Here is a 24,822-nt window from a genome sequence, read left to right as displayed (position 1 = left end):
ATCCATCTTCAAAAATTCTGCTCAATCATGATCTCTTCCATAAAGCCTTGAATCTGATAAGAAAGCCTGATTATGCCCCCGGCTTGCTAGCCCCTCCCTTGGCTGCTATTCTGTAAGTGCCCCGACAGCCCACAGCTTCTGTGCCTACAGAGCATGGCCCCAAGTCACTGTGTTCATTCAACAAAAAGATGAATGAATGAATGTTTTACACTCCTTGAAGTTCCAACAAAATGTACCTTTTCCAAAAGCAGAGTGCTTTTCTTTCTCAACCCTCCATGTTAGCTCTACTAACTTTACACGTGGTGAAAACTACACAAAATGTATTTATCTATTACTTACACAAAAATGGTTGCCCCCTTTTCTTCACCAATTTGATATTTTTCATGGCTGGTTTACTGCAACAGTATTTTTGTGTTGTCATTTTCCCTACAGTGAGATCAGCAAGAACTTTTCATCCAAAGAGCTATGGATGCCAAATACATAAATGTCTACGACCTCGCTACACTATAGAACTAGATAGCGACCCAGAGAAATCACTGTGCCAAGAATGTGACCACAAGAGCTAAGGGCTATTCACAGCAGAGCTGTTTGGAAGTACAGCTTCAGTTCTTCTTGCTAAAAACACACAAGGAGGGGGCTGCTTTTTCTGAATCCATTTGCACTAGAGACATGCTTTGAATTAGCCTCTAGTATACAATTACATCACGTTTGCTCATTCCATGGCAAAAACCTTTTGTTTTAAAGGTCAGAAATGAGTTTTCACAAATCTGCTTCCATCTGCATTCCATGCCTGAAAATCATCCTGTGTGAAATGTCAGCTGACACTGAACTCGCCTGCAACATGGCTGAGCATGGGTTGAGGAGACACGGGACTCACCATTTCTGATTTCACAGGTGAGGAATTCTTGTGCCAGCCCCAGAAAGTTTATCACCAGTGTAGCCATTTAAAAGAAGAACCAACCAGTTGAGTATTTTGGTGAATGTTATTCTTCCTCTTCCACAAATATTTACCATAATCCAAGGCTTCTTTCTCTCTCTCTCTCTCTTTTTTTTTTTTTTGTTTTGTTTTGTTTTGTTTTTTAGATGGAGTCTCACTCTGTTGCCCAGGCTGGCATGCAGTGGCACTATCTCAGCTCACTGCATCCTCTGCCTCCTGGGTTCAAGCAATTCTCCTGCCTCAGCCTCCTGAGTAGCTGGAACTACAGGTGAGCGCCACCACGCCCAGCTAATTTCTATATTTTTAGTAGAGATGGTGTTTCACCATGCTGGCCAGGCTGGTCTCAAACCCCTGATCTCAAGTGATCTGCCCGCCTCAGCCTCTGAAAGTCCCGGGATTACAGGCGTGAGCCACCGTGCCTGGCCACCAGATATCTCTGACAGGATCATGGTAATAAGACAAAAGGCTGAAAGGAGAAAAGCACTCTTACGAGAAAGATTTTGCTTAACTTATGGTTTCAGCAGGGTCTACAACATGTCTGTACAAATGTATATGACTGCTGGTTCTGTATTTCAGTTCAGAGGATCCAGTCATAATTCATATCACATAATATTCTCCATATCCCATTTACATACACAATTCTGGCATCATTATCAATATTACTAAAAATTCAAATAGTATATTAAACAATACCATCTTTTCAAAAAATTATTCTTCCTTTAGGTGATATGTGTAGTAAATACTTTAACATATTTTTGTCAAATATTCCAGAAATTTATGGAAATATTAGCTAGTCAGAAGGTCCATAAACTTTTAAATGTTCTTGCATATAATAACTGATCAAAAACCATTTGTTGACAAATGATAGATGGATGGATGGGTGGACAAGTGCATGGATGGATGGATGTAGGCTCTTTGGAGAAAATAAATGTTAATTAAAATAAATATTATTAAAAATAAATAACACAGTAGCTTGCATACTGAAGTCACTCAGAAATTCTATGATAAATAAATCTGAATTAATGAATAATAATGAATGAATATATTAAAATATCAACTTATTTTCTTCCTCAGGTGAACTAAAAACAATTATTTCAACATTATGCTGAAAGAAATGTTGTTAATCAATTATTTTGATTCAGACTTTTTAAATGAGGAAATATAGTGTAGAAAAGTTCACGGAATTAACTAGGATCAAAAAGAGAACTAGACTTTAAGTCTTCTGACTTTGATTAAAGTGATATTCCATTAGAGCACATTATTATTTACTTCTAGTAACTGAAAAAAAAAAAAAAAACTTCTGTTATGACCTACTTTCAGAATATATTATAATGAGTGAAGGAATACTGTACAATTCATTGTAGTTTCTAGTCAGCAGTTTTATTGTATGACTGCAATGACGGAATAATTATAATTGCTTACTTAGGCTTTGGAAACATTTCCAACCTCCTGGCCAATTTGTAATTTAAGGCATCCGTTAGTCTCTTGATTAAGAGATGGTTGGTTGGTCAGACTTTGGAGGTGTAATTTCAGGGTTTCATATGGGCTACAGATTGGCAGGAATTTACCACATATATGGGCATACACATACACACAACACACACTCTAAAAGTTAGATGGAAATCCTGATTTAATTAGCCAAGGATTAGAAAATGACTATCAAAAGCAAAATGTCCATGCTGGGCAGAATTAAATTTAGCCAAGCTTCCCTGACCCCTGGAATCCAAAACAAAGACACGTTAATCTAATGGATGGGATTTCTTAATCATTTATAAAATGGTACTTTTTTCACACACATTTTTAAAAAATAACTCCATGAACACCTTAAGAATATAAATATACTCCATCTTTCCATATGTTCACTAATTCAACAAATTGTGAACAATGAAGTAATACCATTATGAAGATTTCTTGCTTCAGGCTGGGCATGGTGGCTCACACCTGTAATCTCAGTACTTTGGGAGGCCAAGGTGGGCAGATCACTTGAGGTCAGGAGTTCTAGACCAGCCTGGGCAATACAGTGAAACCCCGTCTCTACTAAAAATATAAAAATATAGCCGGTTGTGGTGGTGCACACCTGTAATCCCAGCTACTTGGGCAGCTGAGGAAGGAGAATTGCTTGAACCCAGGCAGCAGAGGTTGCAATGAGCCGAGACCACGCCATTGCACTCCAGTCTGAGCAACGAGCGAAATTCCATCACACACACACACACACACACACACACACACACACACACAAGATTTCTTGCTTTGGATGGAAGAATTACATGAAGAGAATACAATCATGCCTGACTTAATGATGGTTATACATTCATAGAAATGTCTTGTTAGATGACTTTGTCCTTGCACAAAGATCATAGAGTGCATTCACACAAACCTACACATGGCAGAGCCTAGTACACACACAAACTATATAGTGTATAGAGTGTACTCTGTTGCTCCTAGGCTACACACCTGTGCAGCATGTTACTGTACTGAACATTGTAGGCAATTGTAATGCAATGGTAACTATTTGTGTGTCTAAACATAGAAAAGGTATAATAAAAATATGATATTATAATCTTATGGGACCACCATCATATGTGGCTCATTGTTAACCATAACATCATTATGTGGCACATGACTGTATCTACAACTTTTTATTTATCATTTTAAAATTTTTCATTGCTGATAAAATGTGATGCAGTAGAAAGATCACTAGATTTTACAATGAGATTTGTTAACCCACTGCATGACACTAGCAACTCTCTTTAACATCTAGAAACTAACGTGTCCCCCAATGAGGAAAAGAGGAGCTGTATTTGGCTCTGTACTAAGTGGCACTCCTGGAAAATCTAACAATTACGTATAAAATTATAAAATCGCCATTAGTCTGTGTTAGCTTAATAATTCTTACCAATATCTTTTCATTGCCATGCATAAAGCAGAATGCCATGACTCAAAATTCTATTGAGGCATCTTAAGAAACTTCAAAATGAAACAAAACTAAGAAAAATAAGACTTTGAACCAAGTATTGGGTTCAAAGAATATGCAAAACCTTTGTAAAGATCATTTATGTTAGCCAAGAAACAATTGTTGTGTGACTTGACTTGAAATAGTATGAATTTTGTGGTATATTCTTATTTGGAAGACTTGACTTGAAATAGTATGAATTTTGCTGTATATCCTTATTTGGAAGAGATTGACAGACAGTATTCCATTCGATTGCAATTGAAGCTGGTGACTGGAAAGAACCAATGTTTTCGTGGTACACAAATACACATATTCATGCAGAGAGAAAAACAGCAGTTGTGCATGGTACTTGAAATTCATTTGCCCCAAACAAAAATTTTATAGCGTCTTCCTTCTTTGGAATTAGAAGCTAATACAACCTGGGAAGTTTTCTCCTTTTGTGGTCTTCCAGAAATAACAGCAACAGAGACGTCTATAATTTTTCACTTTTTACAAAATCTATTTAAAAAATAAAGGGTTGAGTTTTCTCCAGAGTAGAAAAAAATTATACACTCTACCACCACCATCATTTTTCAAATAATCTACGAATTTTATTTTCAGAGTTTACTTACAGTAAACCAGAAGGAAAACCAGAAATTAAGTGGAACTGTTCTCAGTAGCCCCAGGCCCCTGTCTCTCCAGACTACTCCCCCAGGACTGTGGCCCCAGACCAGCTCCCAGCAGGCTCTGCCAAACACTTGATCACTTACAGACCTTCGCTCCCCTCTCCTTTATCCCAAATTGCCCTGAACCTCCATTCTCACTAACTTCACCACGTGTCAGAACACTGCACACTCACTTTCTCTCCATCTCCTCCCTATCGCACACTCACCAGTGTGTAGTAGTCATAAACATTTCAGAATGAGTAGACAAATTTGAGTTATTTGAAGAAGGTTAACGAGCACATATTTTAAATAATGATTACCAAGAATTAGCATGGTTTCATCAAGAATAAATTAACTATTGCAAGTCAAATCATTATTTTTTCGAGACAGAGTCTCACTTTGTCACCCAGGCTGGAGTGCAGTGGTGCCATCTCAGCTCACGGCAAACTTCGCCTCCCAGATTCAAGTAATTCTTGTGCCTCAGCCTCCCAAGTAGCTGGGATTACAGGTGCATACCACCACACCCAGCTAATTTTTGTATTTTTATTACAGACAGGGTTTCGTCATGTTGGCCAGGGGGGTCTTGAACTGCTGACCTCAAGTGATCCACCTAACCTCAGCCTGCCAAAGTGCTGGGATTAGAGGCATGAGCCACCATGCCTGACCTCAAATCATTGTTGAACAGAATCTTGGAAACTGACTAATGCAGCAAACATAATAGAAGTGGCTTTAAGTAAATTATCTCACAAGGACCAGGTGGAAATGTTGTGAGAAGTTGATCCATAGCTGCAGGATGAATGGATTAATTTCACATTAGAAGGCGATTTCTACAAGAGTGCTGGAATCCTATGGCTTCGTTTCTGCTAAGTTCAACATCGTATTAATGAAAAGGAGAATAGTAGAGAAGGAAATGTCAAAATTACAAATAACCTGAAGCTTTTGGGGAAAGGTCATATGGTGCCTATTAGAGTCATACTCTAAGTCGCTGTTGGAATCATGGCACATTTTAAATATAAAAGAAATACAAAAGAAATAAATGTTCTTGTCATTGCAAATAGCATATTATATAAGTCTAGGGTGAGGAGAAATAACTTTGGGACTTAATTTATATTATAAATTAGTGCTTTTAAGGACTAGACACTAGGTACTCCCCGAGGTTCTATAAACTAAAAATAATTAGTTCCATGGAAAGCTAGTATTAGCCAGTATTAGTCAATGAAAATAACTAAGAAAATATAATATTGTACTATTAGACTATAGAAGAAAATTCACCAATTTTAAAAATATATATTCCTGATTTTCTCTGAAATTCTTCAGTTGTGGGTGAAACTTACAAGAAAACAGGATTAAATTCAGGAGAAATAAATTCAGATGGTGGAATGCAGATAAACCATATTAGAGGAGAAACGATTGAAAAAAACTGAGGGGTGTTGAACTTTGAAAGATGAGAAATACGCACTCACTCTCTTCAAATATTAGAAAGTATAGAAATTCCAAGTTTTACACATATATGTTTAATTGAACTAAGTGACCAACAAACAGAGAATGATAAATAAATTATGGTACATCAATATTTAATGATGTGGGGAAATGTTCACAACATAGAATGTAGTTCTGAAAATAGTGTATCAAGCCAGAGTTCAATTACAATTTCACAGCTGAATGTGTTTACAAGCACATACAGGAAAACCTACAAGAAAAGATACTAAATGCTAATAGTGACTATTGCTGCAGGGTAGAAATATGGGCGACTTTCATTTTCTTTTTTATTCTTTGTTACATTTTCCAAACTTTATACAATAAACAAACACTTCTTGGGGATGGTTCCAAGAGAGCTGAATAGGAACAGCTCCAGTCTACAGCTCCCAGCGTGAGTGATGCAGAAGATAGGTGATTTCTGCATTTCTAACTGAGGTACTGAGTTCATCTCACTGGGACTTGTCGGACACTGGGTGCAGGACAGTGGGTGCAACCCACTGAGAGTGAGCCGAAGCAGGGCGAGGCATCGCCTCACCCGGGAAGCACAAGGGGTCAGGGAATTCCCTTTCCTAGCCAAAGAAAGCCATGACAGATGGCACCTGGAAAATCGGGTCATTCCCACCCTAATACTGCACTTTTCCAATGGTCTTAGCAAACTGCACACCAGGAGATTACATCTCACACCTGGCTTGGAGGGTCCCACGCCCATAGAGCCTCACTCATTGCTAGCACAGCAGTCTGAGATCCAACTGCAAGGCAGCAGCGAGGCTGGGGGAGGGGCGCCTGCCATTACTGAGGCTTGAGTAGGTAAACAAAGCAGCCAGGAAGCTCGAACTGGGTGGGGCCCACCTCAGCTCAAGGAGGCCTGCCTGCATCTGTAGACTGCACCTGTTGGGGCAGGGCATAACCAAACAAAAGGCAGCAGAAACCTCTGCAGACTTAAATGTCCCCGTCTGACAGCTTTGAAGAGAGTAGTGGTTCTCCCAGCATGGAATTTGAGATCTGAGAACAGACAGACTGCCTCCTCAAGTGGGTCCCTGACCCCTGAGTAGCCAAACTGAGAGGCACCCCCCAGTAGGGGCAGACTGACACCTCACATGGCCGGGTACCCCTCTGAGATGAAACTTCCAGAGGAACGATCAGGCAACAACATCTGCTGTTCAGCAATATTCACTGCTCTACAGCCTCCTCTGCTGATACCCAGGCAAACAGGGTCTGAAGTGGACCTCCAGGAAACTCCAACAGACCTGCAGCTGAGGGTCCTGACTGTTAGAAGGAAAACTAACAAACAGAAAGGATATCCACACTAAAACCCCAACTGTATGTCACCATCATCAAAGACCAAAGGGAGATAAAACCACAAAGATGGGGAAAAAAAGAGCAGAAAAGCTGAAAAATCTAAAACTCAGAGCTCCTCTCCCACTCCAAAGGAATGCAGCTCCTCATCAGCAATGGAACAAAACTGGACAGAGAATGACTTTGACAATTTGAGAGAAGGCTTCAGACAATCAAACTTCTCCGAGCTGAAGAAAGAAGTTGGAACCCATTGCAAAGAAGCTAAAAACCTTGAAAAAAGATTAGATGAATGGCTAACTAGAATAACCAGTGTAGAGAAGTCCTTAAATGACCTGATGGAGTTGAAAACCATGACATGAGAACTACGTGATGAATGCACAAGCTTCAGTGGCTGATTCGATCAACTGGAAGAAAGGGTATCAGTGATTGAAGATCAAATGAATGAAATGAAGCGAGAAGAGAAGTTTAGACAAAAAAGAGTAAAAAGAAATGAATAAAGCCTCCAAGAAATATGGGTCTATGTGAAAAGAACAAATCTACATCTGATTGGTGTATCTGAAAGTGACAGGGAGAATGGAACCAAGTTGGAAAACACTCTGCTGGATATTATGCAGGAGACTTCCCCAACCTAGCAAGGCAGGCCAACAATGAAATTCAGGAAATACAGAGAACGTCACAAAGATACTACTTGAGAAGAGCAACTCCATGACACATAATTGTCAGATTCACCAAAGTTGAAATGAAGGAAAAAATCTTAAGGGCAGCCAGAGAGAAAGGTCGGGTTACCACAAAGGGAAGCCCATCAGACTAACAGCAGATCTCTCAGCAGAAACTCTACAAGCCAGAAGAGAGTGGGGGCCAATAATCAACATTCTTAAAGAAAAGAATTTTCAACCCAGATTTTCATATCCAGCAAAACTAAGCTTCATAAGTGAAGGAGAAATAAAATCCTTTACAGACAAGCAAATGCTTAGAGATTTTGTCACCACCAGGCCTGCCCTACAAGAACTCCTGAAGGAAACACTAAACATGAAAAGGAACAACCGGTACCAGCCACTGCAAAAACATGCCAAATTGTAAAGACCATTGATACTAGGAATTAACTGCATCAACTAACGGGCAAAATAACCAGTTAATATCATAATGACACGATCAAATTCACACATAAAAATATTAACCTTAAATGTAAATGGGCTAAATGCTCCAATTAAAAGACACAGACTGGCAAATTGGATAAAGAGTCAAGACCCATCAGCGTGCTGTATTCAGGAGACCCATCTCATGTGCAGAGAGACATATAGGCTCAAAATAAAGGGATGGAGGAAGATCTACCAAGCAAATGGAAAACAAACAAACAAAAAAAGGTAGGGGTTGCAATCCTAGTCTCTGATAAAACAGACTTTAAACCAACAAAGATCAAAAGAGAAAAAGAAGGCCATTACATAATGGTAAAGAGATCAATTCAACAGGAAGAGCTAACTATCCTAAATATATATGCACCCAATACAGGAGCACCCAGATTCATAAAGCAAGTCCTTAGAGACTTCCAAAGAGACTTAGACTCCCATACAATAATAATGGGAGACTTCAACACCCCACTGTCAACATTAGACAGATCAACAAGACAGAAAATTAACAAGGATATCCAGGAATTGAACTCATCTCTAATATATGCACCCAATACAGGAGAACCCAGATTCATAAAGCAAGTCCTTAGAGACCTACAAAAAGACTTAGACTCCCACACAATAATAATGGGAGACTTTAACACCCCACTGTCAACATTAGACAGATCAATGAGACAGAAAGTTAACAAGCATATCCAGGAATTGAACTCAGCTCTGCACCAAGCAGACCTAATAGACATCGACAGAACTCTGCACCCCAAATCAACAGAATATACATTCTTCTTAGCACCACATCGCACTTATTCCAAAATTGACCACATAGTTGGAAGTAAAGCACTCCTCAGTAAATGTAAAAGAACAGAAATTATAACAAACTGTCTCTCAGACTACATTGTAACCAAATTAGAACTTAGGATTAAGAAACTCACTCAAAACCACTCAACTGCATGGAAACTGAAGAACCTGCTCCTGAATGACTAGTGGGTACATAACGAAATGAAGGCAGAAATACAGATGTTCCTTGAAATCAATGAGAACAAAGACACAATACACCAGAGTCTCTGGGACACATTTAAAGCAGTGGGTAGAGGGAAATTTATAGCACTAAACACCCACAAGAGAAAGCAGGAGAGATCTAAAATTGACACCCTAACATCACAATTAAAAGAACTGGAGAAGCAAGAGCAAACACATTTGAAAGCTAGCAGAAGGCAAGAAATAACTAAGATCAGAGCAGAACTGGAGGAGATAGAGACACAAAAAAACCCTCCAAAAAATCAATGAATCCACGAGCTGGTTTTTGAAAAGATCAACAAAATTGATAGACTGCTAGCAAGACAAATAAAGAAGAAAAGAGAGAAGAATCAAACAGATGCAATAAAAAATGATAAAGGGGATATCACCACTGACCCCACAGAAATACAAACTACCATCAGAGAATACTATAAACACCTCTACACAAATAAACTAGACAATCTAGAAGAAATGGATAAATTCCTGGACACATACACCCTCCCAAGACTAAACCAGGAAGAAGTTGAATCCCTGAATAGACCAATAACAGGTTCTGAAATTGAGGCAATAATTAATAGCCTACCAACGAAAAGAAGTCTAGGATCAGAGGGATTCACAGCCGAATTCTACCAGAAGTACAAGGAGGAGATGGTACCATTCCTTCTGAAACTATTCCAATCAATAGAAAAAGAGGGAATCCTCCCTAACTCATTTTATGAGGCCAACATCATCCTGATACCAAAGCCTGGCAGAGACACACACAAAAAAGAGAATTTTAGACCAATATCCCTGATGAACATCAATACAAAAATCCTCAGTAAAATACTGGCAAACAAAATCCAGCAGCACATCAAAAAGCTTATCCACCACGATCAAGTAGGCTTCATCCGTGGGATGCAAGGCTGGTTCAATATGCACAAATCAATAAAAGCAATCCATCATATAAACAGAACTAAAGAGAAAAAAAAAACATGATTATCTCAATACATGCAGAAAAGGTCTTTGACTAAGTCCAACAGCTCTTCATGCTAAAAACTCTCAATAAATTCAGTATTGATGGAATGTATCACAAAATAATAAAAGCTATTTATGACAAACCCACAGCCAATATCATACTGAATGGACAAAAACTGGAAGCATTCCCTTTGAAAACGGCAAAAGACGGGGATGCCCTCTCTCACCACTCCTATTCAACATAGTGTTGGAAGTTCTGGCCAGGGCAATCAGGCAGGAGAAAGAAATAAAGAGTATTCAATTAGGAAAAGAGGAAGTCAAATTGTCCCTGTTTGCAGATGACATGACTGTATATTTAGAAAACCCCATCATCTCAGTCCCAAATCTCCTTAAGCTGATAAGCAACTTCAGCAAAGTCTCAGGATACAAAATCAATGGGCAAAAATCACAACCATTACTGTACACCAATAACAGACAAACAGAGAGCTAAATCATGAGTGAACTCCCATTCACAATTGCTTCAAGGAGAATAAAATACCTGGGAAAGCAACATACAAGGGATGTGAAGGACCTCTTCAAGGAGAACTACAAACCACTGCTCACTGAAATAAAAGAGGACACAAACAAATGGAAGAACATTCCATGCTCATGGATAGGAAGAATCAATATTGTGAAAATGGCCATACTGCCCAAAGTAATTTGTAGATTCAATGCCATCCCCATCAAGGTGCCAATGACTTTCTTCACAGAATTGGAAAAAACTACTTTAAAGTTCATATGGAAATGAAAAAGAGCCTGCATTGCCAAGATAATCCAAAGCCAAAAGAACAAAGCAGGAGGCATCATGTAACCTGACTTCAAACTATACTACAAGGCTACAGTAACCAAAACAGCATGGTACAGATACCAAAACAGAGATATAGACAAATGGAACAGAACAGAGCCCTCAGAAATAATATCACACATCTACAACCATCTGATCTTTGACAAACCTGACAAAAACAAGAAATGGGGAAATATTCCGTGTTTAATAAATGGTGCTGGGAAAACTGGCTAGCCATATGTAGAATGCTGAAACTGGATCCCTTCCTTACACCTTATACAAAAAATAATTCAAGATGGATTAAAGACTTAAATGTCAGACCTAAAACCATAAAAACCCTAGAAGAAAACCAAGCAATACCATTCAGGACATAGGCATGGGCAAGGACTTCATGTCTAAAACACCAAAAGCAATGGCAACAAAAGCCAAAATTGACAAATGGGATCTAATTAAACTGAAGAGCTTCTGCACAGCAAAAGAAACTACCATCAGAGTGAACAGGCAACCTACAGAATGGGAGAAAATTTTTGCAATCTACTCATCTGACAAAGGGCTAATATCCAGAACCTATAAAGAACTCAAACAAATTTACAAGAAAAAAACAACCCCATCAAAAAGTGGGCAAAGGATATGAACAGACACTTCTCAAAAGAAGACATTCATATAGCCAACAGACACATGAAAAAGTGCTCATCATCACTCGCCATCAGAGAAATACAAACCAAAACCACAATGAGATACCATCTCACACCAGTTAGAATGGCAATCATTAAAAAGTCAGGAAACAACAGGTGCTGGAGAGGATGTGGAGACATAGGAACACTTTTACACTGTTGGTGGGACTGTAAACTCGTTCGACCATTGTGGAAAACAGTGTGGCAATTCCTCAAGGATCTAGAACTAGTAATACCATTTGACCCAGCCATCTCATTACTGGGTATATACCCAAAGGATTATAAATCATGCTGCTATAAAGACACATGCACATGTATGTTTATTGCAGCACTCTTCACAATAGCAAAGACTTGGAACCAACCCAAATGTCCATCACTGACTGACTGGCACATATACACCATGGAATACTATGCAGCCATAAAAAAGGATGAGTTCGTGTCCTTTGTAGGGACATGGATGCAGCTGGAAACCATCATTCTCAGCAAACTATTGCAAGGACAAAAAACCAAACACCGCGTGTTCTCACTCATAGGTGGGAATTAAACAATGAGAACACTTGGACACAGGAAGGGAAACATCACAGACTGGGGGCCTGTCGTGGTGTGGAGGGAGTGGGGAGGGATAGCATTAGGAGATCTACGTAATGTAAATGATAAGTTAATGGGTGCAGCAGACCAACATGGCACATTTGTGTTATATATATATGCAACAAACCTGCACATTGTGCATATGTACCCTAGAACTTAAAGTATAATTAAAAAAAAGAAAAACAAAAACAACAACAAAAAAATACTTCTTCTATAAGTTCAAACTACATGAGTTACCAAAAAATATATACTTATAGGGTTCCTCCAAAAAGATAAGAAAGATCACCAGCTGTTGGGAGACAGATTTCAACTGAATAAACATTTTAAGTTTCTAAATCAGGAAAGTGAATGACCTTGAGAAGCAAGCAATGTCCTTGACTGTGGGCATTTTGATAAAGACTAAATGATGACCCAACTGGAATAGCATAAAGAAAAATCAATTAACAGATGTTTTTAACTTTTTTGATCCTTTTAATGCAAATAATATATAATCCCTTAACTGTGCAAACCAAGATTAGAAACCCAAGAATGCAAAAGCTCTGCCTCTCTACATAGTTGAGTTAAATATGGAGAGGATGAACAGAAAAACATCAGCCCTTCAGGAATTTAGACTTAAAATTTAGCCTTTTATAGGTTTTTGGATGTGGGCATAACTTTTTTCATATTTAATTAAGGCATGCCACCAGGTCACAGATGCCAAATAAAATTAAAAAAAAAAAATCCCTGAAGACTTAAATAGGAACTTAAGAGGCTATTTTTAAATGCATTGGTTAAAACAATAAGACTAAAAACTTGAAGCTGCATTGAGTTTATTGGCCCTACATGTATTTTCTTGCTTCCAATGGTTTTCAACCATTTAATTTCAGAAATGCCATTTCATCTCTTTAATACTCAGCACCTCTGAATTACATACATTTTTCTTCTATTTCCTATGTACTAGGAGCAGGATTTAAGTCATTGCCTCTTTTCCTCCAACTATTGCTGAGAAGGCACTCTATTACATATCCTAAAAAGACAAAAAGATTGCATTGTGGCTTTGTGAATCTGTTCAGTGACGCATGAAACTCAGGCTGACTGGTGCCGAGATGGATTCGATGACTCAAGCTGAATAGCCCTGGGAGCTGGAATCCCTCAGCACTCGTTAACTGAAATGTAAAGGAAATAATGGCAAATTGACTGCCTTGAATCGAGCATAAAGGAGAATGCCGGAAATAATTAGATGCCATGACTTTGGAAAGAGAAACTTCTTGCAGATTGCTTCCTTCAGACAACCTCGGACTCAGGAGTTTTGTATTGTTCACTTAACATAAGTGACTATGATTGAATTATAAGTTCTCTAGGGAAAGCAGCACACTGAAATGGATTATATCATGAATTTAGCCTGGATGAAAGTCCTTGCTCTGAAATTCCAAGTAGCATTGGTGTGGCTATTGGGGCAACTTTCTGTGCTGAGGAGCATGGACCTGAGCGTCAGGGGTTTGGCTCCTGGTCCTGCCGTATCCATCACGGCAGCAAAAGCGACTGCCCCATGGGCGCTGTGCAGCCTTCTTACACTTTGCCATGTTAGACTGGCATGCCGCTCCTATTTTATATAAAATGTAACTGAATATTAACTTGCCCAAGCACAAACCAAGCGTGGTTTCACGTCCAGATTTGTCTCATTCCAAAGTGTTTAGTTAACGCTCTCCTACCCTTTGTTAGATTGTGGAAAAATTACATTATTTTTCCTGACTTAGATTCCTTAATTCGATGACCTAGAAGTCCTTCTCTAGTAGAAATGGTCCATGAGTCCTTGGGAAACTGAGAACTAGCTCTGAGCTATTACCTGCCATTTATTCTATATGGCCCATCATTTGCTAAGCACTCTCCTACTTCTTCAATGCACCTGTTCCATACCCTTGTCACTCACTTGCTCTTATAAACACTAGTCATTTCTCCATTTGGAGCACTGATGCTCCCCTTGGCGATGATCTGAATGTCTCCCCTCCCAAATTCAGGTGTTGCCAATGTGATGGTATTAACAAGTAGGGCCTTTAAGAGGTGATTAGGCCACAGAAGCTTCTCTTTTGTAGATGAGATTAAGGCCCTTATAAAAGAGGCTTCCTGCAGCATTGGATTCACTTGCTTTTCCACCTCCGGCAACCTGAGGATATAGCATTCCTTCCCTCCAGCAGACATAGCAACAAGGCACCACTTTGGAAGCAGACAGCATCCCTCATTGGACAACCAAACCTGCCAGCCCTTTGATCCCAGACTTCCAGAACTGTGAGACATAAATTCCTGTCCTGTAGAAACTGCCCAGACTCGGCCAGGCACGGTGGCTAACACTGTAATCCCAGCACTTTGGGAAGCTGAGGCGGGCAAATCATGAGGTCAGGAGTTCAAGACCAGCCTGACCAATATGGTGAAACTCTGTCTCTACTAAAAATACATAAATTAGATGGGTGTGTTGGCACACACCTGTAGTCCCAGCTACTTGGGAGGCTGAGGCAGGAGAATCACTCAAACCTGGGAGGCAGAGGTTGCAGTAAGCCGAGATCACACCACTGCACTCCAGCCTGGGTGACAGAGCAAGACTCCGTCTCAAAAAAAAAAAAAAAAAAAAAAACAACTAGAAGAAAAAAGAAAAAAAAAAAAAAAGAAATTGCCCAGACTCATAATCTGTTACAGCAGCACAAACAACGACACCCTTCAATGGTTTTCCTGCTGCAAGGGAGCTCCACTTCAGTCAATACAGAAAGAAGACTTTCTAAAAGTCACGTATAAAGATTCTTAACCCATTACATCTCTTACAATTCTTATCTGGTCATCCATTGCATAATATTCAATAATCTGTGTTTGGAGCAAGTTACTAACAGCTCTAAGCCTTTGTTCCTCCTTATAACAGGGTTAAGATAATCACATGGAAGAATAGATATAGATGGTAAGTCCCCAGTAAACATGCCTTATTACTCAGATTGTTGTTGACTCTGTTACTTACGTTATTATCTTTACCTCTGAAGAATGCTCCACTTCATCTTCTAAACCCTTTGGTGCCTTCACCTATGCTGGCCATTTGCTCTCTGATGAGTGTCCATTTTCTCTGTGGTTCTCCTAGGATGGACTCACCTTTCTATTGTTTTTTTCTTTTTTTTGAGATGGAATCTTGCCCTGTTGCCCAGGCTGGAATGCAGTAGCACAATCTCGGCTCACCACAACCTCTGCTTGCTGGGTTCAAGCAATTCTCCTGCCTCAGCCTCCCGAGTAGCTAGAATTACAGGTGCATACCACTGTACCTGGCTAATTTTCATATTTTTAGTAGAGATGAGGGTTCACCATGCTTTCCAGGCTGGTCTCGAACTCGTGACCTTAAGTGATCTGCCCACCCTGGCCTCCCAAAGTACTAGGATTACAGGCGTGAGCCACCATGTCTGGCTGGACTCATCTTTGACCACCAGCCCTCCCTATCCTGTTTTCCACCAGAACTGTCGAGCTGCTCCTATCTGGTGTAGAATTACCAAACCACGTGGAAATAATGTATCTCTTGCCAAATGCCTCCAGCTCTTCTATCACAATTAGTTTTTTGAATAATTAGGATAGGTTCATTTTCATATTCTTTCCTCATCACTATATATTATCCAGCTCAGTGTCATATATCCCTTGGCCAAGTAATAAATGTTATTTGATTAATGAAAAAGAAGATCAATAAGTAACCCTGTCAAAAAATTTTTCAGGCAACCCAGGAATAAACACCTCAGGGCTGCGAGTAGCATTCCAGGTGGGAATCGGCTCCTGAAATGGGTCGCGATACAAAGAAAAAGGAACCAGAGAGCACAGAAGCTTATCCTCTTAACTGAATCATCAAGCCAAAACAGTTCCAGTTGCAGTAGCTGCAGGATTCAAACAGGATTGTTTGCTCGAAGCTCTAATTTAGAAGATGAAAGCCTACTCCCAGAGCCTTCGCTTTGTTTCTAATTACTTTTCCCATTTGTTTTGGTGAAGTGGAGGAAAATACTTAGTAAGCATTTTTGTTGCCAACTAGTTGAGTAAGTTTCCGTTGTTCAGAGCCTCGCATAAAAGCCTCTCATCACCCTGCATACCTCTTGGCCATTATCACATGATCTCCTGATTATTCTTTGACATAGATGGATAATCTGTGTGATATATTACAAACGTTTCCTATCATCGACCAAATCATTATTCTCTGCTGCTTAAAGCAACAGAAAAAAAAAAAATGTATTCGTCTACTCCATTCAGGGGAAGAGAAATTTCTCAAATTGTCTGATGAGGATTTTGAGTGCTAACCTAGTTAAAACCTAAAGACTTTCTTGATCACACAGTGACTGACCAGTTCCAGTGCATAAAATGACTCAATCCACAGTTATCTGAGAGCCTTGCTTATAAAACATCATTTTGTGCTATGTTTCCAGTATGCAACAGAACTGATAGCTCCGGTATTAATTAATGGACTTAGGTGTTAAAAAGTTAAAAATAAATGAGTAAATAACAACTATTTTGAAGTCACTATTTCTAAAACAGATGGCTTTTACTTAGGAAATAGGCTAAAACATAATGTAGAATGGTGGTTTCTTCTAAATAGACATACACTACTTCATATAAAATCTTTTCCCAAAATAAAATCTTTGGATAATTTATAACTTTTCTAAAAGCACACTAATTTATTTATCATTCCACAATGAAAGTAAACATGGAAACTCAAAGATCTGGCACTAAACCTTAAGGATAGCTGGGTTCCAGCTAATACCGCTACTAGGAACAGGGCTTCCTTCCTCAGAAATGCCATGATGAATTCCTGGAGTATGTGCTCAATAACCATAAAGAGTTTGCAGGGCTTAAAAATCACATAACTAAGAAGGGCCATAAAGATTTTCTCATAAAACCTCTTGTAAAGAGAAGGCATGTTGCTCAAAGAATACCGTGTATGAAGAAGGATATCTTTGGATCTCCATTCCCGCATAAAACATTATTCTTGAAGCATTTGTCCGGACACGCTCTGGCTCTCCTCAGTATAAGGAGAAGTAGGAGGCATATGGTGGATCTTCAAGAACCCAACTTGAAGGAGAATTGCATTCTTGGGTATCGTAGTATCATCAGTTCTCAGACTTGTTTCTTCAGTGGAGATCACTGAAACGCTTAAAGCATAGCACCTGCTCGTCATGTTGTAAGTGGTTACTTACGCATTTAGCCCACACCTATTTTGTATGTCCCAAAGGTACTCTGTAGAATTTAACATTAAAAAATAGAATCTGACATTGATTTAACAATTACTACTTATTTTAACTGGATTGTTTTGACTACATAAAACCAAACTCAATCTATCAACATTTGTTTCATACCTACCATATGCCTGACGTTGTTCTAAGTTCTGGAGAAACAATGAGTGAGACACGAATCTTTGAAGACAATGGCTTCAGAGAATCTGGTTTGGCAGAAAAAACATATAAGCAAATAGTCCCAAGAACTCAGGTGGATGCAATCCTATGATCGAGGTAATGCAGAGGAAAAAACTGGCACTTTTCCCACTCTGAAGTTATAAGCATTCCTTCCTTCCTTTTAGTTGAACATTTATTTAGGCTAGACAATGCATCCTCTTTATTTTGAAGCCTGGGAAACGGGCTGTTACAGTGGAAAGAGTACACACATATTGGACAGAGAAACCTGCTCAGAAGTTTAGGCCTCACACTATAGTATTATGACATCAGGTAATTTGCATAAATCCCTTAAGCCCCAGTCTTCTTATCTACAAACAGGGATTCCATGAGATATTATGATGCATATAGATTACCTAAAACACCTTAGGTCAGTCATAGGTCTTGTGCAACCTTGAACAAATTACTTAACATATCATTTGTAAATAGGAGTAGGATTTGCTAAATCAGGGGTGGAGAATACAGAGATTGCTGACATTAAGTGACTGACACATCATGCTCAATAATTTATATCTACTATTAGTAGTAGTATGACTTTATGCCCATCCTTGGATCTACATGCATCCCTTTTATTTAATGTCATTCCTGAGGAGTCAGGGACTAGATATTTTGCTTTGCATTTGGGCTTCATGCTTTGACTTCCAGAGGGACAATTTGGCATGTAGTGCAGTGTTGTGAACACTTTGATAGAACTTCAAAGCCTGGTAGTTGAATGCCCTTACCTTGCACAGAACAATGGCCTGATAAGTGCTCATTTCATGAATAAGCATCGCCTTCAGGAAGCTAAGCACTAACCAGTTATCCATCCCATCAGAACAACTTCACCAGAGTCAGGATGCTTCGTGAAAGGGCCAAAGTTGTCCCTTTTTGTACACTCATAACTCTCTCCCGGGACACATGTTCATTAGCTGCAAAGAATCGTTTCATTTAATTTTAAGTTATTCCCTGAAACTTGTATGTGAATGAGACACTATAAAGTTCACAGGCTACTTCTATTCCTATCACTTATACTTTGATTTATGCTTGAAAATATTCACTTTCTCTTCATTTACAATAAACTCTGACGGTTTCCTTCCCATTTATGATGGAGCATCCAAGTCTCGAGGCTCGTGCTGATGACCTAGCACTGTAATCTCATCTTATCCACAATGGAGAGTCACTGCCTGGGCAGAAATGGTTTCACCAAAGGCCAGGTGTCTGTGTGGTGCCTGCATGTGGTGTGCATGTGGCTTGGGAAGAGGCTCTTGAGGTGTGAAATAGAGTTGTCTTCTTCAAAACACGGGAAAGTAGGAGTGATACTTTTGCTTGACTGTTTCTTGAATTTTCCAGAGTTTTCATGAGTGCTTTGACAATGAAGTTTATATCTAATAGTGCACAGGCATCTTCCAGTGACAATTTCATAAATGAAGGTGTATTACAGAGAAAAAATAATTGTTTTCTTGATATATTTAACCGTATATATGTGTGTTTAAAATAAACTGATTACATATATACACATTTTCAAAACCAATGCTTTTTTGGTAGTGAAACTAAGTCCTAGTGCAAACACAAATTTACTTTTATTGAGTGGGGAAAAAAATGCCAGTAAATCTTTGGTGCCTTCTTGTCATCTCACGGAGGTGCGAGGCCACGGCAGTGACCACGGGCGTCCTACAGCCGGGTGGCTGGGCAGCGAGTCTCCCATGTAGGACTGCTGCTTGCTCGCTGTGTGATCCTGGGCAGGATTTTAGCGTCCCCGCGCCCAATTTTCTCGTCAAATTGTTTCTGTCTCATAGGACTGTTGTGAAGATACGTGATTAAGGGACTTAATGAGGTAGAACACATTCATTTAATCAGCAGGAGATGGTGCTATTTTAGTATGGAATTTCCCCTCACACCACATTTCTAGAACTAACTGAACCCTAGAAGACCAGGGTTTTGGAATTTGCCCAGAAAAGTCAGTGGGACATGTTGTGGTATTTTCGTCCAGACACATGTGGTTTTTTGTCCAGAAGAGAGAGCTAACTATCACCCCCAGAGCCAGAAGGGGATCTTAAGGCTGTCGATTCGATACAGGACTGGTGCACATTTTCCAGTGCACCTTTTCCAGTGGACCTGAGCATGCGTGGAGCAGACCCACTCAATGGAGCAAACTCTTTGTAAGAACACAGGAAAACAAGGGAAGAAGGAGGTTTCTTCAGATTTCATAGGCCAGACACAAACCCTCCCATCCCCAAGATCCCAGCCCCCAACACCACCAGTCACCCTCCAGAAGTCCCCAGAAGAGAACTGCTCTTCATCATTGTTTTACCTCTTCCTTCCACACCTCACCCCACCTCGCCTATCAGTACCAATCCCGGAATTATTTGTGCATTTCTCTCTGAACTTTCTCTCCCTCTTCTGGTCCCAAAGAATCAAAAATGGGTATCTGGCTCCCTGGTATGTATTCACTCTTGAGGTTCCCTGGAGGAGCCTACATGCATCCTCTGGTTTTCCTGGGCAAGGGCCCTGGGGCCCTCAGCCCACACGCTGCTGCAGCTCTGCAGGTAAGCAGGGCTGCAGAGTCACCCAGGCCCTGGCGTGTGTCTCAAGCCCTGCTGCCCTCTTAGGGCACTCCCACCCTGTCTCAGGAAATGTCTAGCATATGGCCATGGACAACAATATTGTCACGAGGTTGTGACATTAATCGAAAAGAACACTAGCGTTTTCAAAATAATCCAACTTGTAAATAGAAACTATGGCTTTACTGCAGTTTTGAAGCATTTTTTCAACATATGTGCAATGCCATATTTGCAGCACATGGTCTGCACACAGCAACCACTGAGACTCCATCTCTCAGCGGGCACTATGTTTCCACTGGGCATGAGTACACTCAATGCTCTTCATTATGAAATCTGTATAAATCTATCATACAAATGACAGCAGATAGGCTAAGATCACATTTAAGATATCTTTCATAATGCATTAGTATATGCTCATTGTAAAAATATTTTAAAATATGAAAAGTTATAAAGTAGAAAAGTACGTGCCAGTGCTAAAATACAGTTAGCAAATTATGTTATATAAATGCTATGGTTAAAAAAAGAAAACAAAAAAAAACAAAACAAAAACCCAGCTATTACATATTGAACATCACAAAGACCATAAAATGATCTGTATAGAATATTTTAAATATGATCTTACCTGCTCAGAGTTTTATAAAGAAAAATCCCAGCCAGTGAATTTTTATTTGAAAGGGCTGCCAAAAAAACAGTTGGCATTTTCTGGATATGTTTGCTACCGAGGGCTAGTGTCTACCATTGCATTGTTCAAATATTAAAAACCAAAAGAGAATAGGCAATGACACTAAGAAGCTTCTAGCAAGTCTTTTGCCTCATCTCCTCCTGAGAGTGCTGAGAAACTCTTTGAAGGGGGTGAGGGGCCCTTGTAATTGGTGCGGTGTCCACATGCTTGGAGAATGAGCAACTCTATGTATGTGTTCAGGGCCCTCTGTTCACGCATAGCTCTGTCCTTAACCTGTTTGCTGCTGAATGACTGGGCTGCACATCTGCGACAGCATCGTGCCACTTACTCTCCCCTAACCTACCTCCTCTTTAGCTGCAATCAAGCTTGCCTTTGTTAACCCAAATAGTCTTTTCTTAGAAATGTGTATAATATTGTTCATTGCTTTTTCAGTAAGAAGCAGCTCAGAGACAGAGTGGAGAAACAAATGATACAGATACAACTATAAAAGAGAGAGAGCAAGTTGTATGATTTGACTAGAGCAGTGGTTCTCAGTCCAGAGTTCATCAGCATTTCCCGAAGGGCTTGTTAAGAAGGGATTGCTGGGCTCCACCCCAGAGGTTGATGAAGTAGTAGTGCTGCAGTGGGAGGCTGGGAATTTCCATTTCTAACAAGTTCCCAGGTGCTGCCAATCCTACAATTAAGGAACCACCAGAAAGCTAATATCTCTTTGAGATCCTAGTTTCAATCTTTTGGATAAATATTCAGAAGTGGAATTTTTGGATCATATGTAGTTTTATTTTTAATTTTTTGAGGAATCTCCATACTGTTTTCCATGGTGGCTGCACCATTTTGCATTCCAACCAACAGTGTACAAAGGTTCCAATTTCTCCACATCCTTACTAACACGTATTGTCATATATACATATATATATATATATATATATATATATATGCCTGTTAGAAATGCAAATCAAAGCCACAGTGAGGTAACACCTCACACCAATTGATACCTCATTTGGTATCAATTGAGGCGATACCTCATTGTGGCTTTGATTTGTATTTCCCTAATGATTAGCGACATTAAGCAATTTTCATCTGCCTATTGGCTATTTGTATGTCTTCTTTGGAGAAATCGTTCAAGTCTTTAGCATATTTTAAAAATTGGATTTTTGCTTTTTTTTTAACTACTGAGTTATAAAATCTCCTAAATAATCCCTTATTTGATATTGGGGAGAGGGGAATGGGGAATTAGTCAGAAACAGGCATAAAGTCTCAATTATTCAAGATGGAAGAGATCCAGAGATCTGCTATACAACATTGCCCCTGGAATTAGCAATGTGGTATCCTACACTTAAAATTTTTTTCATAAGTAAGATCCTGGAGCAAAGAAGAAGCTCCCCTCAGAGGTATTTTTGTCTTGTCTTCTCCTCTAAGCTCCCCTAAATTCCCTGAACAAAAAAGCTTCATGATAGACCATGCTTTCAGGCTGTACTGAGTTTTAGCAGGACTATAAGAAAAAAGGCAGAGATTCCAAGGCATGCAAGACTGATGTGTAGGCAAACAGCTCGAGTGTAGCAAGGAGGAAGGCAGAAAGCACAATTGGATTTCAAGGTTCACTTTCCTCTTCCCCCTCGAATATGTTGTTCTTACCTTAAGTGTTCCAAAATGGATTTTCTGCCCCTTTCCCTCCCATCCATTTACATGTCAAAACCTCCAGATTGAATAAAAGAATGTATAAAAGAAAATTACACTTGACAAATTAGCCAGTTTAAATTAGCAGTTCAGAATTACTACAATAGGACACCAATATCTATGCTATGTGTTTCCACCTAGAGAGCAGTAAATCAAAGCTGAGTTTGGTTTTATGGCTGCTAGTACTTGCATCCACAGGCTTATAAAATATCTATAATGATTTATAACAGGAAAGGAGCAGTCATTGTGTCCAACTCACAGACCTCACATAATGTCTTTGCAACTGATCCACTGTCAAGGCCAAAGCAAAAATTAAGACTAGGATTTACCAGGTCAGATCAAGTATTCCATCGTCACCATGAACATAAGGGTCCCCGCACGAAGTATTCTAGGTGCTTCTAGACAGTGTAAAAGGCATAATTCCAGGATAGCCCTCAAGATTCCCATATCCTCAACTTTCAAAATTTCCCAGCAGACAATAATCTAGGTGGAAAACCTGTGCATAATGATCTAAGCCCAGAACCCAACTCCATTTTACACACTGCATATGCTTGTATAATTCCCTTCCATTCAGTGTGGGCAGAGTCTGTGAAAATGATGGGATGTCACTGTGTGATTATACTGTTACATGCAAAAGGAATTTTGGAAATGTGATTAAGGTTACTAATCAGTTGACTTTGACTTAATCAAAAGGGAGATCATTCAGGTGGGCCTGACTTAATTACACGAGCTCTTTAAGTCTGAGTCCAGAGGTCAGAGGAAAAGTCAGAGATTTGAAGCGACACAGACATTCTCTTGCTGGTCTTGAAGGAGCAAATGGACATTTTGTAGAGAAAGCCACTTGGAAGAGAGCAGTGGGCAATCACTAAGAGCTAAGAATGGTCCCCAGATGACAGTCAGGAAACAGGACCTCAGCCCTATGACTACAAGGAAGTTAATTTTGCCAACAGCCTGCATGGCCTGCAAAGAACCCCAGCCTCAGATGAAACAGCAGTCCAAGCTGACATGATCTCAGCTGTGGGAGACCCTGAGCAAGAACCTAGCCATGGGATGCCCAGACAGCTGACTGGCAGACTGGGAACTAATAAATGGATATTGTTGGCAAGCACTCAGTGTTATTCAGCAATAGAAAACAAATTCAGACAACTTTTGTTTGTTTGTTATGGTCATTGGCACAAACCACTGTGTCTCACTGTGCTGCTTTTATTCTCTTCCCTTCCTATTCTTATTATAGTTATCACCACTCTCTGTCAACTCTACTAGAAACCTCATGTAAAATGCAGGTGGGCTCTGGGCTCAGATTATTATGCACAGTTTTTCACCTAGATTAATGTCTGCTGGGAAATTTTGGAAATTGAGGACATGGGAAAGTTCTTTACCAATTAGGTCTGTCCCACATAATACAGGTTGTCTAACAGGCTACAACTTCATTCTTCAAATGCCAGTTCATGTTCCCCAATTACTACGGCAACCAGCATCATAGCCCCACATTTGGCAAAGCCCTCACAAGTAAAACCATCTCCCTGAAAATCACTAATTTAGCCCCACATAGCCGGGCTCTCCTAGTCTCACCACTGCCTACTTAGCCTCTCTGGGAACTCTGCTGTCACTTAACATTCTCTGGATCAGGGCTAATATCATTTTCTACACTCTGAATTATTCCCTATCCTCTTCAATTTCAACCCCTTCTTCGTTTACCTACATACACACATATACACATAGGCACTGTGGTGCTTAAAACAAAAGTTGGCTTCAAAGAACTCATCAAATCTGCCTTCCTCTTAAAGTCTCAGAAGCTCATCTCCTTTATTCATACACACTAATTAACACGTTGTCTCCCAACTTCTTGAATCCATTTTTTCCTTTTATTGCTATATTATTTATCAATAGTGTTGGCATATTGTTATGTTTGTGTGTTATCTGTTGTGTTTCCTATTACATTTTTAAAGGAGTACCCACAGCAACAAATATTCAATGAATTAATGAATATTACATAAGGAGTATAAGT

At 39.6% G+C, this 24,822-nt stretch overlaps 1 protein-coding gene across 7 annotated transcripts in view; it reads right to left on the bottom strand.

Moving 5' to 3' along the window:
- The window catches only part of LOC105495658 (peroxidasin like), a 507,670-nt gene that overhangs the window by 352,571 nt on the left and 130,277 nt on the right, over positions 1 to 24,822 (bottom strand). The window contains exon 1 of one of the 7 annotated variants that reach the window (XM_071068252.1): positions 17,830 to 18,184. The exons of 5 other annotated variants lie outside the window; for them this stretch is intronic. The gene's annotated coding sequence lies outside the window, so the exon portion shown is untranslated. Of the gene's footprint in view, positions 1 to 17,829; positions 18,185 to 24,822 lie in introns of those variants that run through there. One more of the 7 variants, XM_071068256.1, reaches the window with a different exon arrangement.

This window comes from Macaca nemestrina, chromosome 8, assembly GCF_043159975.1.
Source record: "Macaca nemestrina isolate mMacNem1 chromosome 8, mMacNem.hap1, whole genome shotgun sequence".
Lineage (NCBI taxonomy): Eukaryota > Metazoa > Chordata > Mammalia > Primates > Cercopithecidae > Macaca > Macaca nemestrina.
This window is presented reverse-complemented; position numbering and strand designations above follow the sequence as displayed.